The sequence below is a fragment of the Neofelis nebulosa genome, chromosome 9 (genome assembly GCF_028018385.1).
Source record: "Neofelis nebulosa isolate mNeoNeb1 chromosome 9, mNeoNeb1.pri, whole genome shotgun sequence".
Classification (NCBI taxonomy): domain Eukaryota; kingdom Metazoa; phylum Chordata; class Mammalia; order Carnivora; family Felidae; genus Neofelis; species Neofelis nebulosa.
Window position 1 is genome coordinate 26,797,349 of NC_080790.1, and position 12,620 is coordinate 26,809,968.

The following is a 12,620-nucleotide window of genomic DNA, read 5'->3' on the forward strand; positions in this document are numbered from 1 at the left end:
TAGTTTCCAAACCACATCTATCTTGCTGTTGATTTAAACACAAGCATTTTCCTTTGTACTTGCTTGGATTTGAGGGCAGTGACCAAATATGTCTTGTTCATTGTTTGATCCCAGCGCCTAATAGGTGCTCAATAAATGTTGAATGAATAAATGAAGTGACAGAACAAGAGTTTGAATCCTCACCCCAAAGCTACTATAGTATGCAACTCTTTTGTCTAAAACTGAGGGTGACGCCTGCATGGATGGGATGAGCAAGAGGACATCAGACAGTGAGGAGCAGAGCCAGGAGGGTGTAGGTTATAGAGGACAAGGAGGGAGGCAGTGTCCAGGGCACGAGGTGCTGGTCAGCCTTCCACACCGTAGAGCAGTGAGAGGCCGTGGGCACTGATAATTAGTGCATTGCTTATCTCCTGGACGGGTCCTGTGGAATATCATGTAGTCTCTCTCATTACGGGGAATTAAGGAGGGAATGGGGTATAAGAAAATAAAGCTGATAGATAAAGACCACAGTCAGAGAAGAATGTCAGTGAAAAGAAAAGATCCAGTAATAGAGATGTTTGAGGTTTTGAGATCAAAGAAGGATTTTCAAGAACAGAAAAGTTGCAGACCAAAGGGTCACTTGGTGTCTTCTTAGCTTTATGGATAAAAAGATAACGCATGTCTTTGATGAGCACAAATTACTTAAGATAATTTTTTCAAAGGCATTTTTATTATCCTAGTTAGAATCAAGTGAGAATTGTGATTTTTTTTCTTTGTTATTTTTCAGATAAGGCAAAAATGAAGTACTTTTATCTGGTAGAAAGCTAGCTTACTTTGTATTGTCATGTACGTTTTGCAAGTTACTGTTTCCTGCATAAGGTCTTGGAACTGAAGGGATGTACATCCTTTGAGGCCTCTGGGGGCCTGCTTTCTTTTCTCACTTAAGCATTCTGAGACGTCTTTGGTGTTTATGATTATAGTGTATCTATGTGTAGGTAACTATGTGGAAATGTCCCTGTTTATTCACCACATATGCTATAAGGAATTTGACAAGTAAAGTGTTAAACACTTTTTTAAAAGATTTATTTAAAAATGATTCTGTGTTTCCTATTTATTTAGCTAATCTCTGTTGAATACTGAATCTGTGTCAGGCATTGTGCTGGTCACTGGGGATACAGTGTCAACAAAGTCTTTCCCTCTTGGAGTTTACATCTATTTACATTCTTGTGGGGGAAATATATAATATACAAAGAGAGAAATAATATATTTAACAGATGTGCTCTGGAGACCTGTAGAGCAGGGTAAGGGAACATGAATGGCATGGGGATGGCTGTGTCAGAAAAGGCGGTGGGGAGGATCTCAGTGAGAAGGTGACGCTGAACACAGGTCCACGTGCAGTGAGGCCCAGGGAAAGGTGTGGAGGGTCTGAAATGGTGGTCAGTTTGCATTACTGTAGGGAAGTACAGAGCTGGTGGGGACAAGTGTCTAGATGATACATGATGACTGGGACGCTTGGGTTTCTTCTGATGACTGGGGTAAACAGGATGTAACATGTGCTAGGAAGTGTTCCTGCTGGCCTTTTATGGGGAGGGGATCAGTAATAACATCCTTTGGGGGACTGGTCTTAGCAGATTAAGGTATATGTGTGACCCATAATTATCCTAAAAAACCCACTAAAATACTCTATTTATATTCAAGCAGTTAATTTTTTTTTTTCAGCATTTCCCTTTGGTGCAGATAAATTTCTTCCTTTTTAAAAAACTTTCCCTTTTTTATTTTCCTGTTTCTTTTCTGATTCTTCCCGCCCTCCTCCCCCACCCATTCTTGTTCCTCTCTACTGTGACGTACTTCTGACGTAATTAACTCTGGTAACCTCTGGGGTAGGTAACTCATCTCTCCTAACTTGCAACGAGGTCATAAATTCGAATTTTATACTTTTCCCCCAGGGGCTTCACAATACATAATGTTTTTGCTCTCTTTCCTCCTCTAACTCTTCCAAGTCAGAGCTGACCTGAGGACTGATCTCTTTGGAGGAAAGCTGTTTGATTACAGTGATGCAAAGTGCCAGGCCTGACTCTTCTAAGGAGATGAGTTTTTAAATTCCAAGTGAATCTTTATTTCTTAAGAAGTAGGGTGAGGAACTTACCTGTAAGGAAGGCTTTTAGGAGCCCCAAGGATGCTTTGTGATCTGCACCACCCCTTCTTTTGTTTATCCCAAAGGAAGCATACAGAATATACTGGAAAAATCCAGATGAGCCCTTGTCAACTCATCCTTGTATTTATCAGTACTTCCTGACATCCCTTCCTTGTGCAAGATATTGAGGCAGATAATAAGATGAGCTGGAAGTGGCCCCTGGTTTCAATGAGGAATTTCATTGAAATTTATATCTTGTATAATGATATATCCTGTATATAAATATCCTTTATCTGTATTATTCTATATTACTCCAAAAGAATATTGGAGGAAAAGGGAACACTTTGAGTTGCTACCTCACTTCTGAACTCTTGAACTTCTGTCTGTGCTTTTTTCTTTTCTTTTCTTTTCTTTTCTTTTCTTTTCTTTTCTTTTCTTTTCTTTTCTTTTCTTTTTTTTAAGTTTAATTATTTTGAGAAAGAGAGAACGGGAGAGGGACAGAGAGAGAAGGAGAGAGAGAGAATCCCAAACAGGCTCTGCACTGTGAGCACAGAGCCCGATGTGGGGCTTGAACCCATGAACTGTGAGATCATGACCTGAACCAAAACCAGGAGTCAGGTACTTAACTGATTGAGCCACCCAGGTGCCCTTTCTTTCTTTCTTTTTTCTTTTCCTTCCTTCCTTCCTTCCTTCCTTCCTTCCTTCCTTCCTTCCTTCCTTCCTTCCTTCGTTTATTTATTTCTTTTGAGAGAGAGAATGAGAGCAGGGGAAGGGCAGAGAGAGAGGGAGAAAGAGAATCCCCAGCAGGCTCCTCACTGTCAGGGCAGAGCCCAACTCAGGGCTCAAACCCACAAACCATGGGATCATGATCTGAGCCAAAATCAAAAGTCAGATACTTAAACTGACACAGTCACGCAGGCACCCCTCTGTGCCTTTATTTAACACAAATCATATTTGGGCTTATAATTCTTCATGTATTCATGTATATTCATGTATATTTTCCCTCCCACAGGACTATAAACTCTCCATTTCAGGGACTGGGCTTTGTTCTTCTCTGGGTCTTCTACAAGGTCCAGTGCAGTGCTTCCAAGCTTCACTTGTAATTGTTGCTCAGTAAATGGATGCAGAAGAAGAGAATGAATGAAATAGACTCAAACCCTGGAAAGGATTTATTTGTGTCCATTACCTTGACGATTTTAGGTAGTGCTGCATGATGGTACTTGATGGGAAGGATAACCACTTGTTTCATCTTCTTCTGTGTGATGAGGGAAGTAGGGGATGTGCCTCGTCCTCAGCACTGAAAACTTGTTTTGAGGATCAAATTGGAGAATGTCCTGACAGTACCTTTGAGTAGGTAGAGCTGGTGCACCCATAGCTTTCAGGGATGAGCTGGATCATCTGATCACTGGTTTTAGGAGAGCATTTGTTTTCCAGGAATAAGAATTCCTAAGTGGATAAGACCTGCTTGAAATTGGCTGTAGATGTGGGAGAGAAGGAGGAGGGAGGAAACAGCATACTCTTTCTTGCTGGGCATCCATTTCCCTTCTCTGGCAGCAGCATGGTGGCCTGGAACTAGGGGTGTAAGCTATTGAGACTAAGAAGTGTCTTTTTGTTAACAGAAGGTCAAGAGTAGTTTCAGTCTTAATATTCCTACCAGTGGATTGTAAGCACTTGAAGGGATGGGGACCATAGTTACTGGAGATTTGTTAAATATTTATTGAATAGGGGCACCTGGGTGGCTCAGTAGGTTAAGCGTCCCACTTCGGCTCAGGTCATGATCTCGCAGTGTGTGAGTTCGAGCCCTGTGTTGGGTTCTGTGCTGACAGCTCAGAGCCTGGAGCCTGCTTCGGATTCTGTGTCTCACTCTCTCTCTGACCCTCCCTCACTCAAGTTCTGTCTCTCTCTCTCTCAAAAATAAACAGTAAAAAAAAAATTAAAACAACAAAAAAAGTACCTTCCCACAAGATGTTAATTACAAGGGTAAAAGGGTAAAAGAGAAATCTCTTTTTTGGAGACATTTTTATTAGTGATTTCCTGTTGGTGCAGCATGTAGAAATACACGTGAGATAATGTTGGGAGAATGTTTTAATTCAGCAATGTCAGAAGCTTATCCTGAAAGAAATATTTTATTTTTTTAAGGTTGTCATAATGTGGTGCTGTTCCTGAGATACTCGATCCACACATTTCAGGAAAACTGAATGACTCATAGTGAAAATAACCCATATTGTTTGAGAGGGCCATTTATGTTGTATCGGCTTGATAATTTAAAATTAGCTGTTATCTACGTTATTTCCTTTCAGATGGGCCAAGTCAGTGACATTCAGTAATGCTTTTAATTTCCTTTCATTGTTGAAAATGGGAACAATTTAGTTAATTCATACAGGTGTTTCAGTTTTCATTGGCAAAAGTTTTGCTTAAGTGTGAATTGATACTGGCAGCCTGCCTTCTGACTGTCTGCCGAAGCCCCAAGGTCTCCGTAAATGAAAAAAAGAAAAGACTTTTGGAACTTACACATTATATTGTATATATTTTCTCTTTCGGCTATAAATTTTAAAGCTATTTAATAAATACTTATCTGTGAACATAGAACGGTTTGCAAACACTTTTACGTGATTGCCTGTTTTTCTTTTAGGGCATGTGCATTTCTCAATTTTTTAAGATAGGCAACACAACTTTCCGAGATAGCCATGACACCCCTGACAGTTTGTGTTAGCATTACAAGATTGCACATTCTGTATTAAGCAGTTATAGCTCAGGATTTTTTTTTTTTTCTGGTTTGAATACTTGTCTCTCAAAATGTTACTTGTACATTTTAATAGGCATTTATTGGTAATGACTATTGTGGTGCTCTCTGGGTTATAAATGCTGTTAAAGAAGTAAGAGATAGGCCTGCTTTATTTTTTTGTATCAGTTTGTAGGTTAACTGTTATTAAACAGAGGATTCATAAATGTTTTTTGACTGGAGTTGAACTGAGTTACTTGTATATGTCCTATTTCAGGAATAGACAGAAGGACTTCTAGGATTTCAATAGGAGATTAAGGCACTTTTCTAACCACCATCTATCTACTCTGGTAACTGCTAGACTTCTTTCATCACCGTTAGCCATGGCTTAAGGTTAATACTTATTTGTGGGTTTACTTCTAGCCACATTGGAATAACTGGTACTGACCTTGAACTTTTACTGTAAGCAGCTACAAAACTGGACAAAATATATGAAGCAGCAGTGCAAAAAAGGATAAGTCATGACCAAATTGTGTTTATCTCAAGAGTGCAAAATTGGTTTAATATGAAGAAATCAATGCAAGTCATCTTATTAGTAGAGTAAAAGAGAGAAGCCAAATGATTATCTTGATAGCAGAAAAGCATTTGAAAAAAATTCAACACACTTTATTTTATATTACACAATACATACTTTATATTATAAAGTGTATGTGTATATATTATATTATATTATATTATATTATATTATAAAAGCTTTTAGTAAACTAGAAATTGAAGGGAATTTCAACCTGGTAAAGGGCATCAATGAAGAATCTCATTATTAATATTATTATTTTCTATTTTAGAGAACATGTGGGTGGAAGAGAGGGAGAGAGAGAGAGAGAGAGAGAGAGAGAGAGAGAGAAGGAGAGAGAATCTCAAGGAGGCTCCACGCTCAGTGTGGAGCTTGATGCAGGGATTGATCCCACAACCCTGGGATCATGACCTGAGCCAAAATCAAGAGATGGACGCTCCATTGACTGAGCCACCCAGGTGCTGCTCTAATTAAAATCATTATTGACAAAAAACAACCTTTCCTCCTTAAGATCTCCATTGAACTGGAAATCCCAACTAGTGTAATAAGACCTGAAGAAGATGCAAAAGGTATATGAATTAGAAAGGAAGATATAAAACTATCATTATGCATAGATGACACAATTATATTCATAGGAAACCCTAAAGAATTGACATGAAAGCTACTAGAAGTATAGGCAAGGTCTCAGAATACAAGGTCAATAAAAAAAAAAAAAATCAGTGAATAATTTCTAGCAGTGAATAATTGGGAAAGACATTTTAAAACTACTTATGATAGCATAAAATATCAAAAATAAAGTGTTTTGTGATAAATTTAACTGAAATATGACTTGTATGCTAAAAATGACATAATGCTGAGAAAAAGAAGATTTAAATAAATGGAAAGATTACAATATTCATGGATTGGAAGACTCAATATGTTTGAATTGACAGGTTTCTCAAAATTGAGTTATAAATTAATAGAAATAAATTCCTAGTAGGCTGTTTCTCTTTCCAGAAATCAGCAAGTTGATTCTAAAATTTATTAGGAGGACTTCTGCTTCTGTGATGGGCAAGTAAGCTGTTTGGAGCCATCCTTCAGATAAAAAAGACAAACTGGACAAAATGCAAGAAATAAAAAAAAACAGCTATCTGATGAACTTGGGAATGACTGAAGGCAGAAAGATTCTGGAGATCACTGTTTTGCTTGGAAGAAGGGAATGACATTGTGTGTTTTTCTTGTTTCTATCTTATGGCTAAATCTTGGTGTCTTAAGTGCAAGGCAGCTAAAACTCTGATAGCAATCCAGCAGTCTTTCTAAGGACAGAGATTGGGGCTACCATGGCTGCTGGACTGTGAGGGGGAACATTTCATAAAGGAGAGAGTCATGATGAAGATTCTTACATTCTTGATATAAATGTTGCCTAAGTCTGGCTTATTCTTGAGCTACACATGTGTAGGGAATACTCTAAGCAGCTTAGCTAAGGACAGAGGAACTCAGAGGAGATTCTGAGCAGCCACACAAGAGACTATGTCTATAGGCTTAGTCAAAAGTTATGTGCTAAACACAAGACTTTTATGTGTTTAAAAAAAAATTTTTTTTTAACGTTTATTTATTATTGAGAGACAGAGGGAGACAGAGCATGAGCAGGGGAGGGGCCGAGAGACAGGGAGACACAGAATCTGAAGCAGGCTCCAGGCTCTGAGCTGTCAGCACAGAGCCCGATGTGGGGCTTGAACTCACAAACCGAGAGATCATGACCTGAGCCAAAGCCGGATGCTTAACCGACTGAGCCACCTAGACACCCCAAAAAGTTTTATGTGTTATGTGTTAAAATATAAAAAGCCAACACTTTGGAACAACACAAGAAAAATCACTCTCAACAGTGTAACATTCACAATATTTAGGATATCATCCAAAATTGTTCAGCAAATGAAGAATAAAGAGACCATAAGCAATTCATAAGAGACAAGATAGTCAATGGAGACTAACTCCAACATGACCTAGATGTTGGAATTAGCAGACAAGGATTAAAGAAAGATCCTTTGCGGCACCTGGGTGGCTCAGTCAATTGAGCATCTGACTCTTGATTTCCGTTCAGGTTGTGATCCCAGTGTCGTGGGATTGAGCCCCATGTTGGGCTCCATGTTCAGCAGGAAGTCTGCTTAGCATTTTCTCTCTCTCTCTCTCTCTCTCTCTCTCTCTCTCTCTGTCTCTCTGTCTCCTCCCCTCCCCATGCTACCCCTCTCCTCAACTTGAGCACACTCTCTCTCTTTCTCTGTCTCTCTCGAAAGAAATCAAGTGAGAAAGATCCTTTAATTACACTCAGTAACATAAAGGAAAAATGTTTGTAATAGTCACAAAGAGGAATTTGTAGAGAAAAATAGAAAGTATAAAGAACCACAGGGTAATCTTAAAATTGAATTTATGTAAAATAAAATGTATATATTTATGCAAAATAAAAATTAGTGGATGAGATTTACAATTGAATGGAGATGATACAAGAAAGTTTCGAGAACTTGAAGATAAATCAATAGAAGCTATCCTGTGTGAAGAACCCAGAGACAAAAAAGATAAAAATAATGAATAAGGCTTCTTGGATATGTGGGACAGTATCAGAAGGTTCAACATACATGTAATTGGAGCCAGAAGAAGAGAGAAAATAGGGCAGAAAAAATTTGAAGAACTACTGGCTAAAACTTTCCTAAATGTATAAACATCGTATATTTATGAATTCGAGAAGCACAGTGAGACCTAAGCAGGGTAAAACAAAGCCTATGTATGTCATAGTCAGTCTGCTAAGGTGAAACATAAAGAGAATGTCTTGATAAGAAATAGAGAAAAATGACACATTAAGTAAGGGAAAACAAAGATTTCAAAGATCTCTAACTTCTTCTCAGGAACTATAGAGGGCAGAAGACCATGGAGCAACATTTTTAAAGTGCTCTAGTGAAAAATGTATCAACCCAGAATTCTGTATTTAGTAAAAATATCTTTAAAGAATTATGGCCAAATGAAGACCTTTTTACTTTTTATTTTTTATTTTTTTCGATTTCTTAAATGTTTGCTTATTTTTGAGAGAGAGTCAGAGCATCAACAGGAGAAGGGCAGAGAAAGAAGGAGACACAGAATCCAAAGCAGGCTTCAGGCTCCAGGCTCCGAGCTGTCAGCACAGAGCCTGAAGTGGGGCTCAAACTCATGAGCCATGAGATCATGACCTGAGCTGAAGTCGGACGCTTAACCGACTGAGCCACCCAGGTGCCCCTGAAGACTTTTTTAGATAAAAGAAACCTAAGAATTCATTGTCAGCAGGCCTGTACTATAAAAAAATACTAAAGGAAATTCTTTAGGATGAAGTGAAAAAAAATTCATACAGAAGCTTCAGTGTTCAGAGAGAATTAAAGAACATCTGAAATGATAAAACATCTAGATAAATATAAAAGAGCATCATTTTCCTTACAATACCTTTTATATATATATATATATGTATATATATATATATATATATTTAAAACAAATTATGAAATTCTCTGTTGGTATTTTCTGAACTATGTAGAAAGCATGCAAAGGTGGATAAACAGACCTAGATGATTGTAAGTTTTCTACATTTTATGTGAAGGATAACACTATTAATTCTAAATACATTGTGGACAAGTAAAGATACTGCTATTCTAGAGCAACCACTTAAAAATCAAAAGCATCTGGGGGGCTTGGCTGGCCCAGTTGGTAGAGCTGGATCAAGATGTGACTCTTGATCTCAGGGTCATGAATTTAAGCCCCATGTTGGGTGTGGAGCCTACTTAAAATTTTTTTAAAAATTATAAAAAAGTGCAAAAGCATCTAGCTAAAATTCCAATGATAAGTTAAAATGGCAATCTGAAGTATTTTTGAATAACCCAAAAAGAAGCAGGAATGGCAGTACAATAGGATAACAAATACATTCAACCATATCTATAATTATATTAAATGTTAATGGATAAATACTCCAAATAAAAGTCCGAGGTTGTGAGAATGAAAAAAAAAAAAAAAAAAAAAGCAACAACCAACAAGACATAACTATATGTTCTTTCTAAGAGTTGTATTTTAAATATAAAGGCTCAGGTTGAAAAAAATGAATAGAAAATATTATCCTATGCAAACATTAAGTATAAAAAGATACAATTTAGATTTGCTAAATTAATATACAATAAAAGGGCTTTGTTATAAAGAATACTTCCAGAGACAGAGAGGGCTATTTCATAATAATAAAGGGAGAATTTTCCAAGAAGACATAATAATCATAAATGTATATGTGCCTAATAACAGCTACACGACGTCTGAAGCAAAAGTTGACAAAATTAAAGTGAGAAATAGACAATACCACAATCATCTTATTTTAACATTCCTCTCGCAGCAATTAATAGAACAGCTTGACAAAAACACTGCATAAATACATAGTTAATTTGGACAATACTATGAACCGACTGGACCTAATTGATATTTATAGAACAGTGCACTCAGAATACCTTTTTTTTTTTTTTTTTTTTTTTAAGTGCACATGGTATGTTCAACAAGACCATATACTGGACCAGTAAAAAAATCTCAATAAAAAAAAATGCACATCATATGGAATGTATTCTCTAAATAACTGTTAGATATCTAGAAAAACTCCCAAGTATTTGGAAACCAAATAATTAAGCAACATAGTTAGTCTATGGATCAGTAAAGAAACCACAAAGGAAAAATATATATAAAAGTCAGTCATTGACCTCTATTTCCTTCAATTCCTTAAAGTAAAATTGTTGTAACATTGGAATAATAAGCAATTTTCAGCTAGGATGCTAAGTGCATGAACCATAATAGAATTGGATAGAAAGTTATATTGAACTTCATTAAAATTAAAATCTGCTCTTTGAAGGACATCATTAAGAAAATGAAAAGACAAGATTCAGACTGAGCAAATATTCACAGTACATATATCTCATAAAAGTCTTGTTTTCATAATAAAGATCTCTTCCAACTCAATAATAATAGGATAAAGCAATGAAAAATGGAGAAGGTTTGAACCAGATCTTCCACCAAAGATACATGAATGACCAAGAAGAGTATGAATGATGCTTAATACCAGTAGTCATTGGGAAAATGCATTTTAAAACCACTTTACACCACTTTACACCACTTAAAAGACTTAATACTGTGTGAGGTAGTTGGAACTCTTATCCATTGTAGATACAGTGTAATGTAAAATGGTACAACCAGTGTGGAACACAGTTTGGCATTTTCTCATAATCATCAGTGCTACCTCTAGGTATTTACTTATGAGAAATGAAAATAAATGTTCCACAAAGACTTATCTACAAATGTTCATAGCTGTTTAATTCATAATAGCTTAAAGCTGGAAAAACCCAAATGTCCATCAACAAGTGAGTGATAAACTAGAGTACATCCAGCTAAAGAATTGATACGGAGCAATGAAAAGAAATGGAATACTGATACATGCAACAGTGTGAGTGAATCTGAAAAACACGATTTTGAGTTAAAAAGCCTGATTCCATTTAGTTGGAATTCTAGAATAGATAAAACTAAATCATAATGACAGAGAATAGGTCACAGATTGATTGCCAGGGAGCTTTTTGAGCTGATGGAAATTTGTATATCTTGATTTTCATGGTTGCATAGGTGTATACATTTGTGAAAACAGCAAAGTCTTGCCAAATAATGGGTTTATTTTGTTGTGCCTGTCATATGTTTCAATAAGGGAAAATGTGTAGGTGTTATTAAGAACTATAATGTTTAAGATTGATGAGTTTATTAAGATAGATTTTGACTTCAGTGTAGATAGGTCGTCAATTTCAGAACTACAACACGAAATACTCAGCCTACCTGATGTGTTAAGTGGAAAGAATGTAGGAGAACAAATTCCCAAAGGGAGGTTGCTCAGTGTTCACATTTAGTATCAATTTTACTTTTTTTTATATAAGGCAAAATCAGGGCAATTTCCCTCAAATATTTTTGGAAACTACTGTTCAAAAGAAACTCTAGGTTGCTCTTGGGGGGCTCAGTCAGTTAAGCGTCCAACTCTTGATTTCGGCTCAGGTCATGATCTCACAGTTTGTGGGATGGAGTCACGCATTGGGCTCTGCACTGACAATGCAGAGCTTGCTTGGGATTCTCTCTCTCCCTCACTCCCTGGCCCTCCCCCCTGAACGTACTGACCTGCTTTCTCAAAACTAAATAAATAAACATTAAAAAAGAAACTCCAAATTCAGGTGGAGGAATATACTGTTTAGAGCTCCACTTGTGGTACTTTTGACCCTTAGCACCTAACACAGGTCACTGATTTGTTGAGTTGAATTTTTCTCCCCTCATGATCAAGAGCAGAAACAACAAACAAACAAAACAAACAATTCATTGGGCTGGAAACTTGTGTATAAAAATAGCATACGTAATTGGCATCTTCTAAAATACGATAAGGTATTAATACATGATTTCAAGCAACTTCTCTGTTAATGGATATAAAAATAGCTAATTAGTAGAATTTAATTCTTTAAAGTCTGTAAATGCCATTCGAGTAGAATCTATATCAGGTCTGGAGATTAAACTATTGATTGTGTGGCAATCAAAGAGTTGAAGAGTATACAGGAATTCGTTGTATGTCTTATCCTTGAAACTTCTCTGAAGAAAACAAATCTGAAAATGAAAAGTTAAAGGAAAAAACCTCTTGCACAAAACTATACAGAAAATGAGTAAGCCCATCACTGCCTTATGGCTAGTTAACCATTTCTTTTTTATTTTATTTTATTTTTTTAATATTTATTTATTTTTGAGACAGAGAGAGACAGAGCATGAACGGGGGAGGGGCAAAGAGAGAGGGAGACACAGAATTGGAAGCAGGCTCCAGGCTCTGAGCCATCAGCCCAGAGCCTGATGCGGGGCTCGAACTCACGGACCGCGAGATCATGACCTGAGCTGAAGTCGGACGCTCAACCGACTGAGCCACCCAGGCGCCCCATAGTTAACCATTTCTATTTGGAGTTGAATATAATAAGCCAGCGCTCTGGGACATGTTCAAATAACTGTTAAACTTCTTTAAACCTGCCTCTGTCTCTTACTGGGTTTCAACCTTGTGGCTTACCCCACCTTGTCTTTAGTAGTGAAGGAAATAGGGAGGCATTAAGAAGTAAACCTAAAGATATAGATTAAAAGGGGGACTGATGGGCCAGAGATCAGAGGCTCCCATGATCAGAGATCAG

The 12,620-nt window shown here is 37.1% G+C and overlaps 1 protein-coding gene across 2 annotated transcripts in view; it reads left to right on the forward strand.

Moving 5' to 3' along the window:
* Positions 1-12,620, forward strand: part of TTC27 (tetratricopeptide repeat domain 27) — a 190,798-nt gene that overhangs the window by 41,330 nt on the left and 136,848 nt on the right. The gene's annotated exons all lie outside the window — the stretch shown is intronic.